This window comes from Dipodomys merriami, unplaced genomic scaffold (genome assembly GCF_024711535.1).
Source record: "Dipodomys merriami isolate MVZ:Mamm:240054 unplaced genomic scaffold, mDipMer1.0.p SCAF_2, whole genome shotgun sequence".
Classification (NCBI taxonomy): Eukaryota; Metazoa; Chordata; class Mammalia; order Rodentia; family Heteromyidae; genus Dipodomys; species Dipodomys merriami.
Window position 1 is genome coordinate 69,515,220 of NW_027203381.1, and position 25,210 is coordinate 69,540,429.

General features: G+C 48.4%; 1 non-coding gene across 1 annotated transcript; it reads right to left on the bottom strand.

The window, feature by feature from the left end:
- Positions 1-24,865: 24,865 nt before the first annotated feature.
- LOC138832706 (small nucleolar RNA SNORD78) lies at positions 24,866-24,928 on the bottom strand. Its single transcript, XR_011373646.1, has one exon. It is a non-coding gene; the product is annotated as a small nucleolar RNA SNORD78 (small nucleolar RNA).
- Positions 24,929-25,210: the final 282 nt, after the last annotated feature.

A 25,210-nucleotide genomic window follows, 5' to 3' on the forward strand; every position in this document is an offset into this window, starting at 1 on the left:
TTAACCAGCAACAAAAGGTCAGAATGGGAGGGATGGCTTAAGTTGTAGAGTACCAGCCATAAGCAAACAAGCCAAGCTAAAACTTGAGGTCCTGAGTTCAAGCCCCACTACTGGTAAGCACATGTACACATGCTCACCTAGACACACACACAGAGGGCAGAGAAAAAAAAACGTAGTCTGGGATGTTGTTGATAACCACAACCAGGGACATCATGTTGAATACCGGGCTGAGGAACTGAGAATGAAGAGCGAGGATAGGAAAAGGGACCCCAGGGGGTCCAGTGCTCACCAGCTTCTGAACCCCAAGTTCCTGTTAATAAGCTTATTTATTTAGTTCAGTACAGGGGAGGTGAAGTGCAGGTATGTGCAGAAACTAGGATCTCATTGTACCTTTGTGGTTACAACCATCAACACGTGGTATCATTTGTATATGTAGTAATAGTTGACTCCCTTAGCGTCAGGGAGCAGAGGGGAGCAATAAACATTCCAACTGTAGCACAGATTTTCATCTTATCTCCAAGGTTTTAAACTTTTAGGGCCCAAACAGCTCTAACTTAAACACACTTAGGGTAGTAACCTAAACCTCAGGCTTGCCTTGACCTTTTGATCCTTCCAGGGCCCAGGTCTAGGCCTTCTGGGTGCTGTTGAGATGCCCTCCATTCTCTTAACCCTTTCAAGGTCTCACAGCTTGGCTCCCAAGTTCCCTGCAGGAGGTGACCTTGATGTATATATATTTTCAGCCAGTTGACAGGTAAAGTGGCTGGGTTGAGGGCCCCAGAGGGCAGTGCCCCTGAGCAGCTGGCTGGGACCGTAGAAGACGGCATTTTAGTCAATTAGGGATTCTCTCAAGGGTTCAGTGATACAGAATACTGGATTGTGACATCTGTGTCAGTTCCCCTAGCCACAGTCACTCACCCAGCTGTGTCTCAGACGCTCCCTGCCAAGCCGGCATCACTGGCCTTACTTATCAGCATCTGTCAGCACCTGCCAGCATCTGCAGACACCAACCAACACCGTCTGCTCTGCCAGCCCAGAGAAAGGCTCAGTATTTTCAGTAAAGTGCTTTCAATCCCTGAACTGGAACCTAGGCAACAGTTACTGTGATCTTGCTTCACGAACTTGGGTTTGTTCCCGTGTGCTCGATTGATGGGTACACTGTGAATGCATTCATTTAGAGCAACTTCATCTTCAAAAAGCACCAGATGAAAGGATACAATGCTCCCTCCCTCCTCCCCCACCTGTCCCTGCTGAACTGAGCCCCAGTTCAACAACACATGCCTGTAATCCTAGCTACTAAGGAGACTGAGAGCTGAGGATCTTGGTTCACACCCAGCTAGGGCAGGAAAATCTGTCTTTAATAAACTACTCAAAAATGGGAGTTGCAGGCATGGCTCAGTTGGTAGAGTGCTAGCCAATGAACAAAAGCAGCAGGTACCGAGTTTGAGCTCAGACTCCTCCCCACCCCTACCCCCCCCCCCCAAAAAAAAAAAGAGAAGAAAAGGAAAAGTCAAAAGTGGAGCTGTGGCTCAAGTAGTAAAGCACTAACCTTGAGCAATAAAACTCAAGAGACAGAGCTCAGGTCCTGAGTTCAAGCCCCAGGACCAGCATAAAAGAAAAGAGAAAAAAGGAAAGGAAAACTGCAAGAGCGTCCCTTGAGATGTCTCCTATGTGCTCCATCTGTCTGCGCTCACCAGCTCCTTCCACATCTGGTGTGTGTGGAGTCTCTTCCCTCCCCTCAGCACAACAGCCACTGACTAGCTGACGCCACGTCATATTCGTGTGTCTCTGGGGTATTTATCTGTGCAAATGTGCTACCATTTTTATTAGGTATATTTTTATGCATCACTGATGAAGAATTTTTTAATGTGGTTTTTTGTCTGTTTTGAGACAGGGTCTCACTATGTAGCCCAAACCTGCCTCAAACGCACAATCCTCCTGCCTCAGCCTCCCAAGTGCCACTACAGACATGTATCACCATGCCCAGTTGTGTGTGTGTGAGAGTGTGTGTGTATGTGCATGTGCACATGTGCACGTGTGCACGTGCAAGTGCACACGTGCCAGTCCTGGAACTTGAATTTAGGGCCTACGTGCTGTCCTTGAGTTTTCGTGCTCAAGATTAGCACTCTTCCACTTGAGCTACAGCTCCATCTCTGGCTTATTGCTGGTTAATTGGAGATAAGAGTCTAACAGACTCCTTCCCAGGCTTCTTTGAACCAAGATCCTCAGATCTCAGCTTCCTGAGTAGCTAGGATTATAGGCCTGAGCTACAGGTACCCAGCACTTACCTGTAGTTTTTATTCCAGGATTCTGCATAGCATTTTTTGAATGTATATGTAATGTTATAGCCAGGACCAGATACATTACTTGGGGGAAATCTCATCATGAAACTAAGACTTTCAAGATGAAGAGTAGTGAACCAGGTGCCCTGAGCGCATGGGTCACACGCATTTATCATGCCAACTCTGGTACAGCAGAAATGTCTAGACTGGTACACCATTTCTTTCTTTTTCTTTCTTTTAATGTGGGGAGGATGTCTTTCACATTTTATCTATCTCAGGCTCTCAAAGCATGTTATAGTTAGAATCAGAAATATCTCAAAAGCTCAGGTTTTAAGGGATTGACCCTCACCTGAGGGGGCCTTTAAGCACTTGGATTGTGAGGGCTCTGACTTCATGAATAGATTAATTCATTAACCCATTGATGGGGTCAGAATTTGATGGCATTATTAGGAAGTGGTGGGGTAGGAGTGAGGTCTAGTTTGTCACTAGGGCAGAGCCCTTTAAAGGCTTACTTTGTCCCACCTCCTTTTGGTCTCTGCTTCCTGGCCACCATGAGGTGAACAGCTTCCTCCACCACTCCATTTCTCCTTTGCTCTCCATGGCAACAGTAATGGAACTAGCCAATCATGGACAGGAACCCCTGAAACCCAAACAAATCCTTACTCCTTCCTCTCAGGTATTTGTTCTATAAACCCTACTTTTTCTTTCTTTCTTTCTTCCTTCCTTCCTTCCTTTCTTTCTTTCTTTCTTTCTTTCTTTCTTTCTTTCTTTCTTTCTTTCTCTCTCTCTTTCCTTCCTTCCTTCCTTCCTTCCTTCCTTCCTTCCTTCCTTCCTTCCTTCCTTCCTTCCTTCCTTCCTTCCCCCATTTGACTCACATGTACTGAAATTTTCCTAGGAGTTGGGCCTTGTGCTAGACATGGAGACCTGGGGAGAAGCCAACAACCTGGGTTTTGTTACCCCCTGGATCTTCCCTGGCTCTCTCTGGTGCTCAAGGGTTGAGAGATGATTTTTCATACATCTCTCACATTGCTGAAAAGACTCAGGAGTGGAGGCACTGGCAGTTTTATTGTGGACTCTTTTCCAGGGTATTTGTATGCCTTGGGGGACAGGGCAGTATCTCCCCCTGGGAGATATGATATTGTTTTTTAAGATCCTAGGAATGTCTAGTGCTGGGGGAAAAGTTGGCAGGTTGGTTTTGCAGGCCCATGTAAGAGAAGCAAGGGAGCGAAGTTCAGACTATGCCTGAAGTCCTTTGCCTCTGACTCAGGGCTTTGTGTGTTCTCCAGTATCCATGATGCTGTGGCAGGCCAATTTGTCAGCTCCCAGGTAAAGTAAGATCTTGGGTCCTTCATCATCCTGGACATCACTGGCCTGTCTTTTCAATGTAGAAGGTGGACTAGGAAGCAAGTCCAGGAGAGAGCTGGAGGAGGGTAAGTCTGTACTGGGGACAGCTTCTAGGTTGTCTCAGGAAAAATCTGGGCAGGAGAGCAGACAAGGGAGCTAGGACTTGCCAGTGGGTAGAAAGAGCTTAGCAATTTCCTAGTGAAGAGGTTTCAGTCAAACCCTGAGGCACTATAAAGACCAGCCACGGAGTTGGGGACCAGAGGGGTGACTGGAAAAGCTCCTCTGCCTGAATCCCAGCAAGAAAGCAGGTCTAGAGGGCTGCCTCTCCATAAGCAGGTATAAGCCTTGAGGGAACGTAGACAGAGCTTCTGGAGCAGGCGAGGGTGGTATTCAGGCCAGTTAGAAAGGGCCTGGAGCCCAGAAGACTCTCTGCAGGGCTCTCAGCCCCTCAGACGACAATGTTCACATGCTGTGCCATCTGTCTCTCTTTCATGCTCCTCCTCCATCCTGAGGAGAAAGCCACACCTCCAAACATGGCCGCCAGCTGCACAGAGCTCCTTCAGCAACTCCCAACAGTCCATCATCTGATGCTCCTTCACAGGAACCCCCACGGGCTGGGAGTGTGGCTCCTAGGCAAGGTACAGAGTTCAAAGCCCAGGACGACTAAGAAAAAAAAATGCAACCTTCCACTTTGTGAGGATCCCAGGCTCTTCTCTATAGAACTTTTCCTCTCTCGGGCTGGGAAGGTGGTTCAGTGGTAGAGCGCTTGCCTTGCAGGCCTGAGGCCCTGGGTTCGATTCCTCAGCACCACATAAGCAAAAAGAAAAAAGCCGGAAGTGGCGCTGTGGCTCAAGTGGTAGAGCACTAGCCTTGAGCTGAAGAGCTGAGGGACAGCGCCCAGGCCCTGAGTTCAGGCCCCATGACCGGACCCAAAAAACAAAAACAAAACAAAAAAAAGAACTTTTCCTCTCTGAGGCTACCCAGTGCATTTGTTCTTGGAAACACTCTTTCCATCCCTCACCTGGGTCAAGTCCACAGCTTCTAGACTTCTGATCTGGTCAGGCCTGCCTTCCTGAGCCCCACGAACATGGCCTCTTCCAGTTCTGAGTTCAAGGTCTGAGACATAGGGCATGCATGGAAACTCACTGCTGGCCTTCACATTTTCTCCCCACCTTCCTCATTCTCAGTAGGAATCTGATGAAAGGCTGAATGTAAGGTACTGAAGGAGAAGAAGAGTCAATGTTGTTCTTTAAATATGTTAGTCACTTATACAAATTTACAGATGGGGTAAAAAACCACCAGAGAGGGCTGGGAAGGTGGCTCAGTGGTAGATCGCTTGCCTTGCATGCCTGAAGCCCTGGGTTCGATTCTTCAGTACCACATAAGCAAAAAGAAAAAAGCTGGAAGTGGCGCTGTGGCTCAAGTGGTAGAGCGCTAGCCTTGAGCTGAAGAGCTGAGGGACAGCGCCCAGGCCCAGAGTTCAGGCCCCACGACCGGACCCAAAAAAAAAAAAAAAAAAAAAACCACCAGAGACTGAATGTTGGTGCTCATTCCTGTGGAGACTGCTGGGAAGGAAGGAGGGCTGGTAGTCAGCACAGGCGCTGAGGTTTCATGTTTTCTTTACTCTGATAACAAGGGTGTTTTTCTCATAGCCAGGACCCTCAGAAAGCCAGGTCTTTGCAGGCTAAAAATTAATATCTGCCTTCTTTGGAGAGCCATCTTCAGGCTGGGCTGCTGTAGAGCCTGGAGGGTGTGGGCCTGACTCTTGGTACAAGGGCCATCTTGAGAGCAGGAGATCTGAGTTGTCCTAGGGTGACTGGGGTCTGAGACTTGGCTTACCAGACATATAAAAGGTCAGCAGATATTTAAACAACTTATGAAGCCCTTTGAAGCCTTTTTCTGTGCCCTTACTAAGGCTTAGACTCAAGGCCTCAGTACTGTCGCTTAGATTTTCTTTTGGTGCTCTACCACTTGAGCCACATCTGTACTTCAGGTTTTTTGATGGTTTGTTGGAGATAAGAATCTCACAAACTTTCCTGCCTGGGCTGGCTTTGAACCATGATCCTCAGATCTCAGCCTCCTGAGTAGCTAGGATTACAATCATGAGTCATTAGCACCTGGCTTCATTTAAAACATTTTAAAGCCAGACACCTGTTTGAGAGACTAAAGCATCTAATCCAGTCTTTTTAAAACAGAGTTCCTGGGTGACCTGGAACTCCCTCTGCTCCTGCCTCAGCCTCCAGAATTACAGGCATACACTACCATGCCTGGCTCAGTAACTTCATCTCTCCTCCCAAGTCTCTTTCCAAGTGTGGGGGTGGAAGGTGGGCTCACAAACATGTATTGAGAACCTACTATATCCTAAACCAGTGGGGGCTCACATGGGAATTGTGGTTCCCACTGTGCAGATATGACACTATAGGCCTGGCCAGGAAGTTAGTTGCTCACATTGATGCCCAGCCCTTGTTCTTTCCCCAACCTCACTCTGCCTTCCAGGATACAACAGCAAGCAGCCTCTGAAAGCAGGAGAGCAAGCTGGTGGCTCCCTGGGTGCAGGGGAGTTCATCCGGTACCCGCCACGTCATGGCTAAAGGTATCACTAGCTCCTAGACTTTCATCCCAGGGTCATTTTGCAGCATGGCATCCACATAAAATGCAGTTTCTCATCCCAGACTTCATGTCCCTCGGGCTCCAGGGCAGCTAGCTGTGTGCAAACTCGGGACCAGGGAGATGAGACGTTCGGGGTTGCTCTAAGGAAGCAATTTCAAGGCAGCCAGGCAACACTGATAAGTCTCGTTTTCCTATAAAGGGATAGCCTGGTGTTTGTGTAGCTAAAGAGAACATGCTTGGATCTGGCTCCTCCCAGCTGGACAGCAGCTGGGGGTGAGGGGAGAGGGATGTGGGGAGTCAGCTCCCACACCTAGCTGTGGCATGCTGGAGGACTAGATGGAATTCATTTACTACTAGATGGAGTTCATAACCTACTGCCTGCCTCTCTGCCCTCTCTCACCTTGTCTCTCCTCTCTGGGTTCTGGAGGAAGCTAGGAAGGGTGGCAGAGTCACTCAGCTGTGCCAAGCCCACCTTTGAGAACACAGAGCTGTCATCTCTTTCTGGCAGCGTGTCCAGTGCCCTCTGGACCCTACTCTCCTGCTTCCTTCTGGCATGGACCCCATGGGGCACAGCTGGTGTGAGGGCCTGCTATGGCCCCAGAGGCACGCCCCGGGGAAGTTTGATCAAGGGATTAGAACAACTGCCTCCCTTGGTTGCCCAGCTGGCTTCTGTTTCTCGGTGATCTGGGCAGCTGTTTGGGGGATTTCCAGGGCCAGCCCAAGATGAAGTGGTCACCTACTGGCCTTCCCCCACACAAGAGATTTCATCTCCAACTAATTAGTCAGATGCTGAACTGAAGGCCCAGTTCAAGTGGTAGAGTGGCAAGAAAGCGTCACATGAGCACAAAGCCCTGAGTTCAAGCTCTAATATCCTCCCTCCCTCCCTCCCCACCCCTCCCTCTCTCATATACACAGTTTGGCTAGACACTGAAGAATTAACATGAAATGTGTTCTTTTTATTTTATTTTATTTTTTTGGGTCCGGTCATGGGGCCTGAACTCTGGGCCTGGGCGCTGTCCCTCAGCTCTTCAGCTCAAGGCTAGCGCTCTACCACTTGAGCCACAGCGCCACTTTCGGCTTTTTTCTGTTTGCTTATGTGGTGCTGAGGAATCGAACCCAGGGCCTCATGCATGCAAGGCAAGCACTCTACCACTGAGCCATCTTCCCAGCCCAAATGTGCTCTTTTTAAGAGCTTCTGATCCTCATTAGGATTTTCCTAAGAGTTGGTGACTATGTGACTGACCATCATGCAAACAAGGGTGTCTCCACACTAGGAATCCTGACTCTAGGCCCAAGCAAAGGCGAAATGTTCTCTGGGAAACACACCTCTTGGTACTGATTCAGGCGCCTCTCGTTGCATCAGGTGCCTCCAACTGCCCCCACTCCCCCCCCCCCCCGACACTCCCCGTTCCTCATGTGATCCCATCATCTGAATATTGGGTAACCTGCTTGACTTCTCCCCGTTTGGGCCTGGAGCCCCTTACTTACACCCCCTCTCAGGCTCCCCATGCCCTCTCAACTAAGCCCAGGCTTCTGGCGATGGCTCCAAGACCCTGTATACTCCCTACTCTGGACGCCAGCTCACACCTCAGCTCTGAGGAGATCCTCTGTCCTGCACCCTCCCCCTGACCTCCACGTGCTCCTCCTCCACTGCAGCGCCAGTAAAGAATCTCTCACTGGATGCTGGCGGTTCACGCCTGCAATCCTAGATATGTAGGAAGCTGAGGACCACGGTTCAAAGCCAGATCAGGCAGGAAAGTCTGTGAGCCTCTTACCTCCAATTAACCACCAGGAAACTGGAAGTGGAGCTGTGGTAGAGTGGTAGAGTGCTAGCCATGAGTGAAAGAGCTCAGAGACAGTGCCTAGGCCCTGAGTTCAAGCCCCTCCACCCCCCGCCCCCCAAAGACCCTCTGGAGAAGGAGTGTTCTTAACAGAGGATACTCTGAGTAAAACAAGTCACCCATGCTTTGTTTTCACTCTGTCTGGCCACCATGTTTTCAGAGGTGTTATCTGAGCTGGTACAGTCAGATATGGGGACAGTGTGCTCACTAACAGTGTTTTAAACAGTATGAATGTTTTCTTATTGTTCAGTCAGCTGGCAGTGAACGCTAGAGTTAGTTAGATCAACAGCTCTGCTCTGTCATCAAGGACCTGGCCCCTCCTCTTAACGTCATCCTCCAGGCCAGTGAACCTTGTCTCAGGGCCACCTAATAGTGGCTGTCCCGTCAAGCATCACAACCTTATACCTCAGCGCTCAGGAGGGAGAGGTAGGAGGAGGCCTTTATTCATGAATCTCTTTTCTCAAGAAGGAAAATCTTTCAGTGCCACCCAGCAGAGATTTGCTCACATCTGATTGGCTAGTACCAGGTCATGAGCCCATTAACCAAGAATAATCGGGGAAGTCATGCACAGGTGGCTCATACCTGTAATCCAAGCTACTCAAGAGGCTGAGATCTGATGACAAAGTTCAAAACGAGTCCAGGCAGATGGAGCTGAAAGATGATGATTCCCACTCAACTGAAAAGAGCCAAAAGTAAAGGTGTGGCTCAAGTGGTAGACCACCAGCCTTAAGCAAAAAAAAAAAAAAAAAAAAAAGTGTAAGTGTGTTGCCCTGAGTTCAAACCCCAGTACCAGTACCAGTAAGATTGTCATGATTCACTCACTTATTCTTATTTCATATCTTGAGTACTGGAGATCAAACCCTGGGCTTCACCCTCACTGGGAAGCACTGTATCACTGAGCCACATCCCCAGCCTCATCACGGGTAATTTAGATCAATCATGAGTTATCCCCAGAGACTAAGTATTGTGCCACAATGAATCCAGCATTCTGTTGTCAACATGTAAGGGAAAGTGGACTTTGGGTGGGTGTCTGAGCTCAGTTTCCCCTGAACCTGGCTTCCCTTTCTCGTCAAAATGAGCTTCATGAACCGGCAACTTTGACATCAAGTGGGAACTTGCTAGAAATGCAGAATCTCAAGCCTCCTCCAGGACTTCAGGCACCACAATCTGCATTTGGACGAGATGTCCCAGGTAACTCAAAAATCAAGAATCAGATATTCACTAGAGGCCTGGAAGTGGTCATGCCACATGGCTGAGAGCTCTCCCAGGAAAGGGATCGTGGAAGACCCCTACCCATCTCCCTTAATCTGCTTAATCTCTCTTTTGAGTCACCTGAGTAATCATTTCATTCAACTCTTGGTTTTGCCTCTACCATTAGACTGTCAACATAGTGTCAGAGAAAATGCTTTACTTCCTTTAGTCTACTAATTTGTCTTTACTGACTTCCTGCTGCAGAAACAGAAAGGAAAACAATTTGAATCTATGAAGAAAAACATACCAAGTATCACTCTAGCTTAATGAAATAAGCCTAGATACAGGAGAGTTGGGTACAAAGACTATCATCTCTGTTTCACTTGCAGTAGGCTTGACTGCAAACAATTCAAGTGTTCAATTTAGCTAAATAGGTTATGGTGGCACTCAATGGAAATTATGGCACGCAATGGACTATTATGCAGTCCTTAAAAACATGTGAATGAGCCAGGCACTGTGGTGTATACCTATAATGCTATCTATGTAGGATGCACAGATAGGAGGATTACCATCTAAGGTGTGACCTGGGAAAAAAAAACGGAAATGCTCTCTGAAAAATAACTAAAGCAGGAAAGGGAGGGGGATTGCTTTACTTATGTAGTAGAGCAGCAGCTTAACAAGCATGAGACCCTGAGTTCAAACCTGAGTATACCCCTACCAAAAAAAAATGTGAATGAGCTGGGCACGTGCCTGTAATTTTAGCACTCAGAAGGCGGAAGCAGGAAGATAGGGAGTTCACAGCCAGTTTGGGATACACAGTAGGAACAGTGTGAATGAAATACTGTGGATGAAATGTTTGTAATAGCAGAAGAAATTTTCAGGCTTGGGTTGGTGGAAATGTGGGAATGAAGTCGTCTTGATGTATGGTAGATGACAACTCTGTCTATGAGTTTACTCATGGAGAAAGTGCAGAGACTTGTCAGAGTGTTAACCGAGGCTGCTCTTGGGTGGTCAAACATGGATGAGGTTCATCTTTTCTTTAACAACTTTCTATATCTCTATAATGAACATGCCCTGCCTTTAGAATCAGAAAAAAAATTACTTTATAAGTCAACTTTGAGCCTGGATTGTGCCTGTGTCAGAGCCTGCATTGGTGGTGTAGTGATACACACCTGTAATCCCAGCACCCAGGAGGCCAAGAGAAGAGATTAAGAGTTGGAGACCAGCCTGGATAACATAGTCAGACCCAATTTAAAAAAAAGCTAAGGGTCAGTTTACTAAAGCCCAGGAAATGAGCAACCAAGCAGCCCAGGAATGTGGATTCAAGGGCCAGAGCTGCCATCTACAGCTGGGTGGACTAGGTCAATCCTTCTCTGGGCCCACATCTCCTTGGTAGGAGCTGGACTCACAGCAGCCAGTCTCTTGCAGTTTGAAGAATACTTTATGATTTCAGGTCTTCAAGGGGAAAGGCAAACAGCAAGCCCAGGTGGAAAATCTGAGGAGCTGGAAGCTGGGCGTCCCACTTAACACCGCAGCAAACTTCCTGGCCTTTGTCTTTTTATTCTTCTGCATAAAACTGAACAGATGGGTCAAGTTGAGATTCCTGGGCTTCAGGCCAGCCCTGGTTCCCCCAGGCTTACCCTCCGCTGTACCCAGAAAGGCCCTTGCTTCGTGGGGACACCATCCCAGGAGGATATAGATTGAGTAGGTGGAGAAACTCTCCCTCCAGAGGTAAGATGAGAAGAGGAATGAGCTAATCGGCATGTGCATGCTCTACACTTTTAGAGAAAGGGATGGAGGAACCTAATCCTGGGAGAATGACAGTGGCCTTTGTGTTGGTCCAAATACCAGGGCTCTGCCATCACCATGGCCTAGGGGCCAAGGCTGCAGGCGTGAGACTTCTCCTCCATCACTCAAGCTCCCTCCTTTGCTGTGGCCCAACCCACAACACACCCCTGTGGAGAGACCCAGCCACAGGGCCACAGGCATGGACCCCTCTGCTTCGTCTCCTGTCTTCACAAGTAGGTCACAAATTTATCCTGAACAGCGACTGTGAGTATCAGATGCCAGTCCCACCACGCCACACCCCTCCTGGCTCAACTGTTGGGTATGAAGCTGTGGCAGGGCAGTAAGCTTTGAGGCAGGCAGATCGAGGTCCTAGTCCCCCTTCAGATATCAGAAATATCAGCCCCGCTTAAGATAGGCGCAGGCTGAGGCCTGCGGGAGCGGAAATGGAGTTAGGATGAACACTCCCGTTGAGAGTAAAGGACAAGGGAAGATTAGGCAGGGGACATGGCAGCTGACATCACAAAGCCACCGCTCTGTGGGTGGAAATGGCCAGTCGTCACACTGCCACATTGGCTACCGGGTCACTATAAGGACAGAATCTCAGCTTAAATGCTGAGGTGTGTCTGTCAGGAGTCAGCAGTCTGGGGCTGTCTTCCAGACCCGGCTCCTGGCGACAGGGAAGTGACAGAACTCACAGTGAGTCCTGGCCCCACTTAATCCCCTTCTTTGCTTTTGGGCCCAGAAGACTTGGCTTAAATTCCAACACTGTGACTTAGCATGTGACGATGGGGACCATGGCACTTGATCACCCAGCCGTGGTGCATGGTGGGGAAGGAGGCTGCATCACCTTCCTGGACTCAATCCTCACATGTGAGTGGGAAGTGACTGCCACCGCCCCGGGTGCGAGGATTCACCTGGCCCGGACGCTAGCTATGAGTCTTTTCACTCAAGACTTAGTCGATCGATTTGATACCTGTCTGCTTCCTGCTCTCGCTCAGCCTAACCTAAAACCCCCTCTTCTCCCCTCCACTCCCTCTTTGCCTCTCCCATCTTCCTTTTCCTTCCCCTTCCTTCCTTTCTCTACTTCCCTTTTCTACTCTTTTCCCCCCTTCCCCTCCCACTACTCCCCTCTAGTTCCTTCTCTAGCTCTTCCCCTTCGTCTCTTCCTCCTTCTCTTCTCTCTCTTTTCCCTCCCTCTCTTCTTTTCTCCCTCCTTTCCTTTCTTGGAAATAGTTTCATGGGCAGCATAAAGTTCTGTGAAGGTACAAGCCATGTTAGGGGTCCCCCCCAAAATTAGGGACTCCTGCTTTGGGGAGTTTGAAAGACAAAAGTCCCTTGGAGATCCCAACTTTGCTGTCCAGAGCCCACCTGCCTCTTCCAGCCAGGCCAGTCTTCCCCCAAGGGGAGCTCACAATGTCATTCCTGCGCCAGCTCACATGAACCACGGGTCTAGTTCAAGCTCTTTTTTGCAACTTTCCCCCACAGGGAATTTCAATGTAAACCTGAGTTCAGATTCTGACCTGCAGTCCTAGGAGGTCTTCACCAGACAGAGGTGAGAGAATGCACTAATTTCCTGCCCTCTTATCCAATCAGATGTCTTAGGAGGGAAGAAGGGAAGACAAACAGGTGTGGCCCACCTGGGTAGAGGGAGAGGCACTCACCAGAGGCTTGGAAACATCCTAACACTAGGACATAGGCTAGTTGAGGAACTGGGCTCAAAGGGAAAGCAAGGGAATTGGAAGTGGTCAGGGAAGATATGAATAGGATCCCACGAACCTCCTTATCCAGTGTCTGAGGTTCCTCATCAGAATATCATAAACCCCCAGAGGTGAACTAGATAGATACGCTCCTAGACACTTATCCTCCCTTGGTCTTACCTCATTTATACCCACCTTGAGCACTGATGTCAGGATAAAGTGAAGAGCCTGGTACCTTTTTAAACTCATTTCAGCCTTACCTTTTGGGTGTTATTACCCCCAGGTTGTAGATAGGATTACAAGGCTGTGACTTGCCATGGATGGTAAAGCTGGGATTTGAGCCAGGAGCTTGAATACCCACTTGGACACCTGGCCACCATCGAAGCCTCTGGAGAATCCTCTGCTCCTCTGGCCTTCCTTGCATTAGAAAGTTAGGAGGCTTTGTGGGCCTGGTTGACAAGATGTCCAGCTCTTACTTTGGTATAACCTGGAACGTTTTGATTCTCCTCTGTAGATGGGAAAGTGTGGTATGAAAAATGGTAACCTGCTAAAAACAGATGCCAAATTAGTAGAGAGAATCCATGAGCAAAACACACACACACACACACACACACACACACACACACACACACACACACACACACACACACACAAATGAGCAGGCCAAGTTGGGCCTTGGTAGCTATACTCATACTATTCTGTTCAGGTGCTCAAGGCTCCAAATCCCACATTCTCTTTATGTCTTTGCTGCTTACAGACAAGAATGGGACCAACTTATCCACACAGAGGTGGAGGGGGGGAGCTTAGGTTTACCCTGACATGTCTATAGCACAGTGCAATATCTGCACCATAATAGCAAGGGGCAGCCTTTGAGCTTGGGCTGTAATGAGGCTTCAAGGAGTCAACAGTAAGGTGGTAGGGCCACCATGGACCTCTGAGATGACAGCAGTGTCACTCTAGCCCTCCCCCCTTGGCAAGGCTGACTCTCCTTGAACACCAGAAATCTTACTCTGGCAAGTCTGAACCCCTGCTCTGGGGTTCATCTCACACCCAGAAACAGAGATTCAGACTGTGGCAAAGGGCAGGCAAGGGGGAAACTACATTTGTTTTCTTTCCAACAAAGACACCACCTGCCCTCCTTCATCTTCAGAGCTTTCTGGTTTGCCCTATCTTGGGGTCCCCATCCTTTTTTTCCCTGAGTCTGTTGAGTCCTAAGAGATCAAATGTGGGTGACTAGAACTCCGGTGTGTCCAGGAGCACCCCCTACTTGCTTCTAGATCACAGTGACTCACTGTACCCAGGTTGTACCTACACGTTCCCACCCACATCAGATCCCTAAGCTACTTTCCCAGATTGCCTGGGGCTCTCTGGACCCTGCTCTGGGCTCCCAGTCCTGAAGAGGACATCTACCCTGTGCTGAGAACCTCCCATGTGCTCACCCTGAGCAGATGTGCTGGGCCCACCAATTCTCCCCCAAACATGGTCTACAGGCTATTTCTAATCCCTACTCCCCTCCGTCCATGGGGTTCCTGCCACTTCCCATGTTTCTTTGAGTCTCCATCTACTTCCCTCCTGCCCTGATTAGCACCGCCCCAAGCTCCCTCCCTCAGCACCCTTCCTTCCCCATTATCCCTGCCTTTTCTTCTGCGGTGGTCCAGCTGCCTCCTGCTGCAGCTGGAACTGGAGCTGGAGCCCTCCACAGGCCTTGAGGAAGAAGGAAAAGGCCCAGCACCCTCAGGGAGGAGGTGTCTGATCTCTTCCGGTGGGGCCTTGTTTCTCTTTCTCTGCTTCTGCCTTGTATCCTTCCCCCCCAACTTGGCTCAGGCTGGCAAGGAGCAGGGTAATGGGTGTATTGGTATTTTTTCCTGGTGGGGGAAGGGGGTGGAGATTGAGGAAAGAAAAGAGCTGGGAAGGATGATTGGCATAGGGCCCGCCTTCTTTTGTCCTCCTCCCCAGTACTTATGCTGGCCCCTTCAGGGAAATACACCTGTCTGAGGCCAGCAGCGGGCTGCTGGACACTGTGTGCTGCAGAGCTTCCCTGGAGAGCCCCGGGGACTGCTTCTGGAGCCATGAGACCACCTCACTGGAGGAGGGTCCCCTGGGTGCTCCTGAGCTGCTTATGTTCCCACCTCCTTTGGCCTGTGGTTCAGGGTAAGTGATGAACCTGGGGAAGCATTCTGGAGCCGGGAGAAACTGGCTTCAAGGGGCCTGCCAGGAGTGGTGTGTGTATGTGTGTGTGTGCACGCGCGTGTGCGCGCATGCATGCGTGCGCATGCGTGTGGGCGTGCATACGTGCTCGTGCACGCATGCCAATCCTGAGGTTTGAATTTGGGGTCTGGGCACTGTCCCTGAGCTTTCTTTGCTCAAGGTTAGCACTCTACCACTTGAACCATAGCTCCACTGCCAGCTTTCTGGTAGTTTGTTGGAGATAAAAGTCTGACTAAATTTCCTGCTTGCTTTAAAGCATGATGCTCAGATCTCAGTCTCCTGAGTAGCTAGGATTACAGGCGAGAGCCACCAGCGCCCAGCAACAGCTGGTGATAAATGGAAGAATGCATCCAGCCATGTCTAGTCAGAGGACAGTCCATTGAGAAATAAATAAAGCAAAGCAAAATGGACAGAAAGACAGAAAAGTCAAGGAGACAAGCAGAGCTGAAGGGGGCTAAGGGCAAGCTAGCTGGTCTGGAAAATAGTATGGAGAAGTCAGGCTGGGACAAGAGGCGTCCAGAATGCTGAGAACAGTCAGCTTGTTACCCTGACAGATTTAAAAGCCTCCCGTGGGAGCGAAGTATTGGTGGCTCACACCTGTAATCCCTGCTACCTGGGAGACCGTTGGGGTCTTGGTTAAAGGTCAGCTCAAGCAGAAAGACATGGAGTCCTTCTTGAGGGAGAGCTGGATTAAGTGGTGTGTACATGTTATCCTAGCTACTGTGGTCTAGCTTAAAGTAGGTAGGTCACATCCAGGTGCGCACCAGGCAGGAAGAAAGACTCTTATCTTAGAAGTAAAGAGCAAAAATTAGGGTCAAAGGTGTGGTTCAGCAGTAAAAGCACCTTCTTAGGAAGTATGAGTTCAAACCCCCTCTTAGGCCCGTGTCCTAGAACTGGATGTGGCTTCCTGCACACCCACTTTCTCATCACATACAAAGTTTAGGATGAGGTGGACCCAAGTCCTAGTGAGGACATTCTGTATTTCTGGGTGTCTGGAGCTTCTTCAAGGTCTAGAGTCCTGAGAGAGTGAAGGATCAGAAGCATAGACCAAAGTTGGAGTCATAGTTTTTTCCTCACCTCAGCAGGTCTAACTTTCATGGAAGGAACTATTTCCTGGGAATGGGGCAGAAGGAACACATCTTCTTATGAGACACAGTGTCAGAGCAGTACAATATTCTGCTTTCCTTGACATTTTGTGTGGGTGTGATTGTGTGCTTGAACTAGACCTGGAGGTTGAACTCAGGGCCTGGACAATGTTTCTGAGTTTGTTTTTTTGCCACAGCTTCAATGCTGGATTTTTTTTTTTTTGGGTCCGGTCATGGGGCCTGAACTCTGGCCTGGGCGCTGTCCCTCAGCTCTTCAGCTCAAGGCCAGTGCTCTACCACTTGAGCCACAGCGCCACTTCCAGCTTTTTTTCTTTTTGCTTATGTGGTGCTGAGGAATGGAACCCAGGGCCTCAGGCATGCAAGGCAAGCGCTCTACCACTGAGCCACCTTCCCAGCCCCACTGCTGGACTTTTTTTTAAGGGTTGGGTAGTTAACTGGGGATAAAAGTCTCACAGGCTCTTCAAATGGTGATCCAGATGGCAGCCTTCTGAGTAGCTAGGATTACAGGCATGAGCCATTGGTGCCCAGCTTTCCATGACATTTTAAGAGTTTGTCTAGGATCCAATGAAACAACTGTCATCTCAACTTTCCCACTCATTTCCAAGGCCCTTAATTCAAGCTGAGGAAGCCGGGACCAAAAAGAGTCAGCTGAGGCCAGCTCCTCAGGGCTTCTTCTGAGGATGAGGAAGAAGGGTGGTCATAGGAGCCATGACCCCTAGGGCAGTAGGAAGAAGGAAGTGGGGTGTGCGGGGGAGGGGGTGACTTGGATTCAGGAGTCCTGGTTGTCTTGGCTTTGCTCCTAGGTGTTCTGGTCTTTGTGACCAGCCCCTATCCTTGCTCTACTGGATTTGGTTCCCTTACATCAAAAGCAGAAGAATGACATGTCCTCCTGACCACCAGTTTAAATTGCATTTTGTGATTTAAACTCCGATAGTGCTGGGTACCAACTCTGCATGCAGCCCCAAAGTGTCACAATCATTAAACTGAAAAGAGCCAGGAAGAGGGGTTTACAGATTAAGAGTTGGGGTGAATGGCAGGAAAAGAGGCGAGGTGTGGTCAAGAGAAGGTGGTGGACAGAAGATGGAGGTGGGATGATCTGAAGAAAGCTGGGCATACTCTGGAGCCCTGAGTCCTATGACACCATGGAGCATGGCTAGGAGAGTAGATTGGGGGGGGGGACATGGGAGGTGGTACTTGAACACAAGATGGGACCTTAGAAGCGCTTGGTGAGGAAAAGCCGGCAGGTCCACTTCCTGGAGCAGCTTCTAGGGGACTGGAGGCCTGTTCCTATGGCTGCACTACATCTGATGTAGATGTTGGGGCCACTTCTGTCCCATGCCAGAAGGAAACCCAGGCTCCATAAAGGAGCAACATGGTGAGGAAGTTTCTCTAGGAAAAGTCCTGATGAGAAAGTAGAATTGGGCATGGAAGAAATGGAAACTGTGATCCCTGGTAGTTCCTGCAGGAATGGTTTATCTTCCTGGGCCCATACAGGCCTCTATCTCCCATAATGGAGGGGCTACTACCCTGACCATTCAGTTTAGCTGACCATAGCAAGTACAGGACACCAGCGAAGGAGCCTACTGGCTTCCTCCCAAGAGATTTGCCACTGCATTTATCAGGCTAGGAGAGGCCTGCCCAACTTGTTACCTCAGGCTTATCTGTACCCTCAGGGCACTCTTCTCTGTGCCCAGGATATCCAACAGAAGGAGATCCATGAACAAAAAGTTCTCCCAAGAAAATCAACCAAATGCAAGCCAGTGATCAACAGATGTGTAGCACAGAGCAGGAGCTTCAGGTCAGAAGACTAGTGTCAATGTTGTTACTTACCAACCCAAGGAACACAGGCCAAGTGCTTTCAGATCTAGTCTCATCTTCAATGCCAAAACTAGTAGGATGGAAGGAGCCACTACATAGGGTTGTCATGAAGACGAAACAAGACAGTGTCTGGCAAACATCAGCCTTAAAACTTCTTTGAGAGAGGCTGTTCCATTTCTGAGCTAGGAGGTTGGGGATGGAGAGCCCAATGGGCCTGGGAATGGAGGAGAAACCTCTGTAGGTTCAGTGACTGGGTCCACTTGTTCTAGGAGCTCAGGCCTCTCTAAAGCCACCCATCCTTCCTGTGGGTCAGCAAGGGTTGCTGGGCTTATAGAGTTTGTGGACTTATTTGGCCGTTACTCAGGCAAAGGCGGGCCTCAGCCATGGAGCAGAGCATGCTACGCTGCCCTCTGGTCTCCTCCACACCCTGCTTTCTGGCTTAGCTTCAAGGTGGAGGCTGGCCAGGCACTGTTTGCCATGTAACTAGTTTGTGACTTCACTGCCAAGAAAGGCCGAGAAGCACTTGGCCTTTTATATGCTTGAACAAGTAGTTTGATACTGCATCTATTTTTTGGTTTCATGGTGTGTCAAATGCCTCACACAGGCAGAGCTCAGCCCATGAAGATGCTTCTTTCAGTCCAGGACTGATACTCTAGGCTCAGTCTTCTAGTTTCAGCCTTTCCCTCCACTCTATATTTTTCTATTAAGCTGAACTCATTCCCTGGCATGTTATTGAGTTGCTGAGTCAAAATGAAGACAATATGTCAGCACTCCATAGAGGTTGAGTCCTCAGCATTTTCTTGGAGACTCTGAAGGGGTCCTAGGAACTTGTATGGTATTAGGCCTCTAAAATGGCAGCCATGTTCCCGGACGGTGTGGTCTGAGTAGCAGGCAGCTCTGCACTGCGCAGGTGCATGGTTAAGACCTACATGGATATAGACTGTCTGTATGGCTTTCCCAGTTCACATTGTGGTTTGGGGTCCTAAAGTCCAGTCACAGTAGGTTTGAGGGACTTGAGAGGAGAAAAGCGCTCAGCCTTTGGATTTACTCATTCACTTTCTCAACACTAAAATGAATAAGCCATGGTTCTCTCCAAAAGTACTCTGTCTAAGCTAAGTGACCTGTTAAAGGTGACGTGACCCAGAAGTAAGGCATCTGGGATGAGAATCCAGGCTTTATTTTTATTTTTTAATGTTATTGTAAAGGTGATGTACACAGTGGTTACAATTACGTGAGTCAGAGAATGAGTACATTCTTTCCCAATTTAGAACCCAGGTTTCCCTGGTAGTTTACTATGTCGACAAACAAACCTTCCAGCCAGCCCAGTCCATCCCTGCTGAGAGTCATTCATTAGTTCATTTAATTCAAAGAGTGGATAAGCAATGCTACCATTGTTCCAGGGCAGAACTGCATGCACACAGTGGAGAATCAACTGAGGTAAGCCAGCCTCTTCCAGTTAAGATCTCGCCGCATGCAGATAAAGAAATCATTACAGAAGAGTTCCCAATTCCCCCGGGAAGGAGGAGAGTGACAATGATGTCCTCTCTGAGCTGAGGAAGCTAGAGATGGAGGTGAGCCAGGCTTGAGCAGGCAGAGCAGTGAACGGCACATGTAGGCCAGGAAAGAGCTCAGTACCTTAGGGGGATTTAAAAGAGCACCAGGACTTGGCAGAGCATGGAATGGATTGTGGAATTTAAGTAACTGACATGGGCTGACACAGAGAGATTTTTGATAAAGGAGTGGTGTGTTCTGATTTTGAAATGAACTTTGGAATGACCGAGTCAGGAAAATGGATTGGAGAGAAGGCAGGGATGAGTCGGGCTCCCACCATCTTGGTTTTGGAGGTCATCTCTTCTGACTCCCACTGGAGGAGGGGGTCACCCTTGTAGCCTAGGGTTGCCCTTGAGATCTTGGCAACTGTTGGCTACGGTGGTGGCCACTCTTCTTGGGCTATGACCATCATGCTAGCATCCTTTGGTCCCTGGTACCACCATGACAATCGTAGAAGAAACAGGTACAACCACATCCCACATTTCAACTCAGTGAAAACAGGCAAGAACCAGGGTCTAGGGATTCCAATAGCTGTTTATAGAGTGCTTGCTGTAGGCCCGTCTTGGCACCTGAGCCAGAGCAGTCACCAGAGGGGCATGAGGAGTTGGTGTCTTTCCTTGTCTTTGACTCTACCAACACAGGAAAATCACCCCATGGTGGATAGAAGCCACTCACGAGTGATTCTGGAGCCAGTATCAGCTGCTGGTGGTCCTGCTCCCTCTCTCAACTTCATACCTGTCAGGGCACTGCTGCCCAGATGTGAATGCGTTTTCTCCTCCAGGCTGATTTACAGTGCACGGCTGGGCTTCTCCCCTGCCCCAGACAGCAGCGAAGTGACACATTGTGGGAGACATGTTTTATGGGTACCTCACCTCCAGTTCCAGGAAAAACTCAAGACAAACAGTGTAGGTGCTAAGAAGTTGGCTCGGTCCACGGTGCTCAGTGCATGGAAGGCACGGCTTTGTTCTCTCTTCAGGGAGTGACTTCACTGCTCTGTTGGAATGTGATCTGCCACAGCGGCCACCACTCCTTTTCCTGAATCAACAACACATTCATCACTTTCTCATACTCGGTAGAGTCACCAGAGGGTCACTGGGGGGAATGATGCCTATCATCACTTTGAACTTGATCAGTCTTGGAGTCCTGAGAGAAACAATATGGGTCCTAGATGTCTCTACCCCTCCACCCCCATAGTTCAAGGGGAGTAATGACCTCACCCAGCCTCTCTGAATGAAGTGGGAGCTGAGGAAAAGCCCATCTTAGACCAGCTCTGGTGATCTCCCCATCCTTGAGTGACCTTGAGTGACCCTCCTCTGAAAGAACTTCTCCACCCTGTCCATTTCAGACTCCACCATCTATGTACTGTCGCCTAGCGTTCTTGTCATCCCAAGGGGTCAATAGCTATCACAACGCACTCTGACGTCCTCACAAAATATCCTCATGGCACATCATTTGTCCCTGAAAGTGTACCAGACTTGTCCCCAGGTGCAGCCCAAGCACCTACGGCAGGTCACCTGCCACTGCTGCAGGACCCTGTCAATTCTCCAGGCACTGAGCGTCAGTCCTGGGGCTGAGCAATTCACTCACATCTTCAGCGCCTTGGCCCCTTGTGTTGGCAATGTCAGCCCTGCTGCTTACAAGAACTATGATGCTGGACAACGTGTTTACCAAGCTTGACCTCGCCTGTGAACTGAGGGCCACCACTATGAGATAACCTGGAGAGCACCATGTAAATATGAAGCATCCACTTTTCATTAGTCAGAACGTGTCTCCTGTGGGCAGCACACAGGCAACTGTACATGGATGGGTCAAGAAGCCAGGAAAGTAGTTAATCAAAGCTCACACGTAAGAACTCAAAGTGAAGACAAAGCCTGTCGCTGAGATTTTTTTTGGGGGGGGGGTCTGGTCATGGGGCCTGAACTCTGGGCCTTGGCACTGTCCCTCAGCTCTTCAACTCAAGGCTAGCGCTCTACTACTTGAGCCACAGCACCACTTCCGGCTTTTTTCTTTTTGCTTATGTGGTGCTGAGGAATCAAACCCAGGGCCTCAGGCATGCAAGGCAAGTGCTCTACCACTGAGCCACCTTCCCAGCCCCACACTGAGATTTTTATGATGTAGAGATGCCTCAGGAACATCCTTATTTCTCTTTTTAATTTAAATTTTATTGTAAAGGTGATATACAGATGTCTTCCTTCTTATAGAAACCATCACTGCACACATACAGACACTCAGCCACAACCAGAGGAAGTTCAACCATCACCAAGTGGCCTTCCTTTGAGGAAAACTGCTTTGGCAACCTGCTTTCCGGCATCTTTAATCAAAGTTGTGGGGCAGGGTGTGTGGGGGGTGGGGTGGGGTGGTAACAGAAGAAATTCTAGTTGCTTGTCTCCATGCCTCTAAGGCAAATAGATCTGTGTCTTCAGCATTCAACCAATTACCTACCAAAGCAGAACTATAGACCATTTTCCAAAGTAAGTCTTTCCTAAGGATATGACGGAAGAAACTCTCCTTCCTGGTCCTCAGAGCTGAAGAACAACACCAGCCATGCAGTAGTCTGATGGAAGGTTAGAATGGAATGTATCAGTCAACTTTGTATTCTAAAATAAAATAATTCCAGAGACAGGCTGACTTTTTAAAGAAGGAAGGTTTACTTAACTCACAGTTTGGGATGCATGAGGCAGGCTCTAGTGAGACTTTCATGATGGAACATCAGGAGCATATATGAGAATGAGCAATCAGATCAGCAAAACAGGAAGCTGGAGAGAGAAAGGTCTTACAGTCCTTTCCCAGAGCATGCTTCCAGTGGACCTAAAAGCTTCCCAACAACTCATTTCTTTTTATTTTATTTATTTATTTATTTATTTTGGGTCCAGTCGTGGGGTCTGAACTCTGGGCCTGGGTGCTGTCCCTCAGCTCTTCAGCTCAAGGCTAGCGCTCTACCACTTGAGCCACAGTGCAACTTTCGGCTTTTTTCTTTTTGCTTATGTGGTGCTGAGGAATTGAACCCAGGGCCTTGAGCATGCAAGGCAAGCGCTCTACCACTGAGCCACCTTCCCAGCCCCCCAACAGCTCATTTCTTAAAGGTCCTACCACCATGCTGAGAACCTCCAAGAGATGACCCTTTGAAGATCACATCATATCAAAACCATACAGGGGTTGAAAGAAATGGAATCAGGAGTGTTAATAGGCTGCTGCAACAGTTGGAGTCATGAGCATGATGCAGCAAAGTGAAGAAGAAAAGAAATCATTTAGAGAAGCAATAACTGGTGCCAAACTATGATGCTGGGGACAAGGAAGAGGAAAGAACTGAATATGACTCAGAGTTTCTGGCCTGGACATCCAGGGGACTATTGTTAACAGTTAACAGAAGGAAGAAAGATGGAGAAAGACACAGTTGGAGGAAAACTTGACTTAGACATGCTACACAGGACCAGCTAGGCAGGAAATCACTGGATGAGCAATCTGAAATGTGGGTGTGAGAGAGATCAGGAAGAATTAGAGATTTGTAAGGCATAAAGTAGATGCAATGGAGGGGGGTAAGGGAGGGAGAGGGAAAATGTCACCCAGAAACCCAACTCCATTCCAAAAGGGGAATCCTGTAGGAATATCAAGATGACCCTGGCCAAGGGGTCACTGTTAAGGCTGGTAATCCATAAATGTTGGTCAAGTGAATGAATGAGTAAATAGATGGTGCCAAATGGTATAAGCATCAGGAGACCCAAGAAGAATGTGTCTTGCCAAAGTGACTGAGGAGGTGATTTGTAGGTGTCAGCCACTCTTTGTAAGATGCTCAATGGTGAAACAAGAAATAGAAAAAGGAGGGAGCAAGATAAGTGGTGATATTTTGTTTGTTTAGTGGGGGGGTGCACACAAGCACGTGCGCGCGCGCACACATGTGCATGTGCCAGTCCTGGAGCTTGAACTTAGGGCCTGGGCACTTTCCTTGAGCTATTTTGCTCAAGGCTGGCACTCTGCCATTTGAGCCACACTTCCATTTCTGGCTTTTTGGTGATTACTTGGAGATATGAATCTCACAGACTTTCTTGCCCAGGTTAGCTTAGAATTGGGATCCTCAAATCTCAGCCTCCTGAATGATTAGGATTACAGGTATAAGCCACCAGTGCCCAGCAAAGTTTGTTAAAATGTGGTCTGTAAGCCATCTGTATGAGAGTCACTCTGGGTACCTGGTAAAATCCTTGAAATGAAAATTCCCAGATCTCATCCCATAATAAGAAATTGGATTCTCAATGTCAGCCCAAGGATTAATTTGTAATGCTCCTCCAGGGATTCTGATTCATCCTGTCATTCTATGACAACTTTCTTAGCAAAAGAAACTTCTCCTTCCCAAGGTTTCTTTCTTTCTTTCTTTCTTTCTTTCTTTCTTTCTTTCTTTCTTTCTTTCTTTCTTTCTTTCTTTCTTTCTTTCTTTCTTTCTCCCTCCCTCCCTCCTTCCCTCCCTCCCTCCTTCCCTCCCTCCCTCCTTCCCTCCCTCCCTCCCTTCCTTCCTCCCTCCCTTCCTCCCTCCCTTCCTTCCTCCCTTCCTTCCTTCCTTCCTTCCTTCCTTCCTTCCTTCCTTCCTTCCTTCCTTCCTTCCTTCCTTCCTTCTTTCCTTCCTTCCTTTTTTTGCTCAAGGCTAACACTCCACCACTTGAGCCACAGTATCACTTCTACCTTTTTCTGTTTATGTGGTGCTGAGGAATCAAACCCAGGGCTTTGTGCATACTAAGCAAGCACTCTACCACTCAGCCACATTCCCAGCCCCCAAGGTTTCTTATCTAAGAATAATCATTTGCAAACTGTTTCTCTCAGGCACTAAAGAATCTATTGAAGGAGTGGCCTGAGATTTACTGTTTAAACAGTGGTGAAAGACAAATATAGTAATTGCGTTTTTGTTGTGATTAGTGCACATCACTCCCTTTGACAAGGGTAAGCCCAACAATAAGTAAAACTACATCACCCACATGAAGCGGTTCCCTGCTCTTCCTGTCCACTGAAGCCAGTGACACTAATCAATCTATCACAATTAGGAAGTTCTTTGCATTAACATTGAGAAGGAGGATTTCCAGGTCACAAGTCTGTTTGAAGAGACTCCAAATCCATACTAGCAAGCAGAGAGTTTTTGAAAGAGAAGGGATCTTGGAAAACAGGGCTCTTTCAGGCACCGCCAATGAGAAGATATGGTGGCCTGACCTTTCTACCAAGAAATCTGGCCATGTGTAGGAATAATGCAGAAAAAATGTACAGCTCTATTGGGATTCTGTGAAGAGAAATTGACATCCAGGAAGTAGGCTGAAATAGTGAAACAAAACTGAGCATAAAGTACAGCCCTCAAAGTTTTCTTTGCAATAGCAGCACACTAGAGACAGCCCAGAAAGCATCAGGAAGTTCATTAAGTAAGCTTCCCTAGGGTGAAATATTATTTAATCAGTCTTTTATTCAGTGTAAATTTGGCTACATGCTTAATTCAGTTCAAACATTTGACCTGCTAATTACATATATTGAGCTATTGCTCCTAACGTATTTATAATGTGCCATGTGGTTTTTTTTTTGTTTCTCTGTATGTTCCTCCCCCACGGTACAATCCCTGTTTTCAATGTATTTGATGTTGGTGCCCTGCATCTTGTATATACACTTCTCTAGCTTGGGGAGGGGAAGGGAAAAAACAAAATGCTTAAATAGGGATACAGGTTGACCCATTGTAACAATGAGATGTACAAGACACTATGTTAAAAAATGAACTTTACAATTTAGGTGGGGAGGGGGGAGGGGAGAGGGGG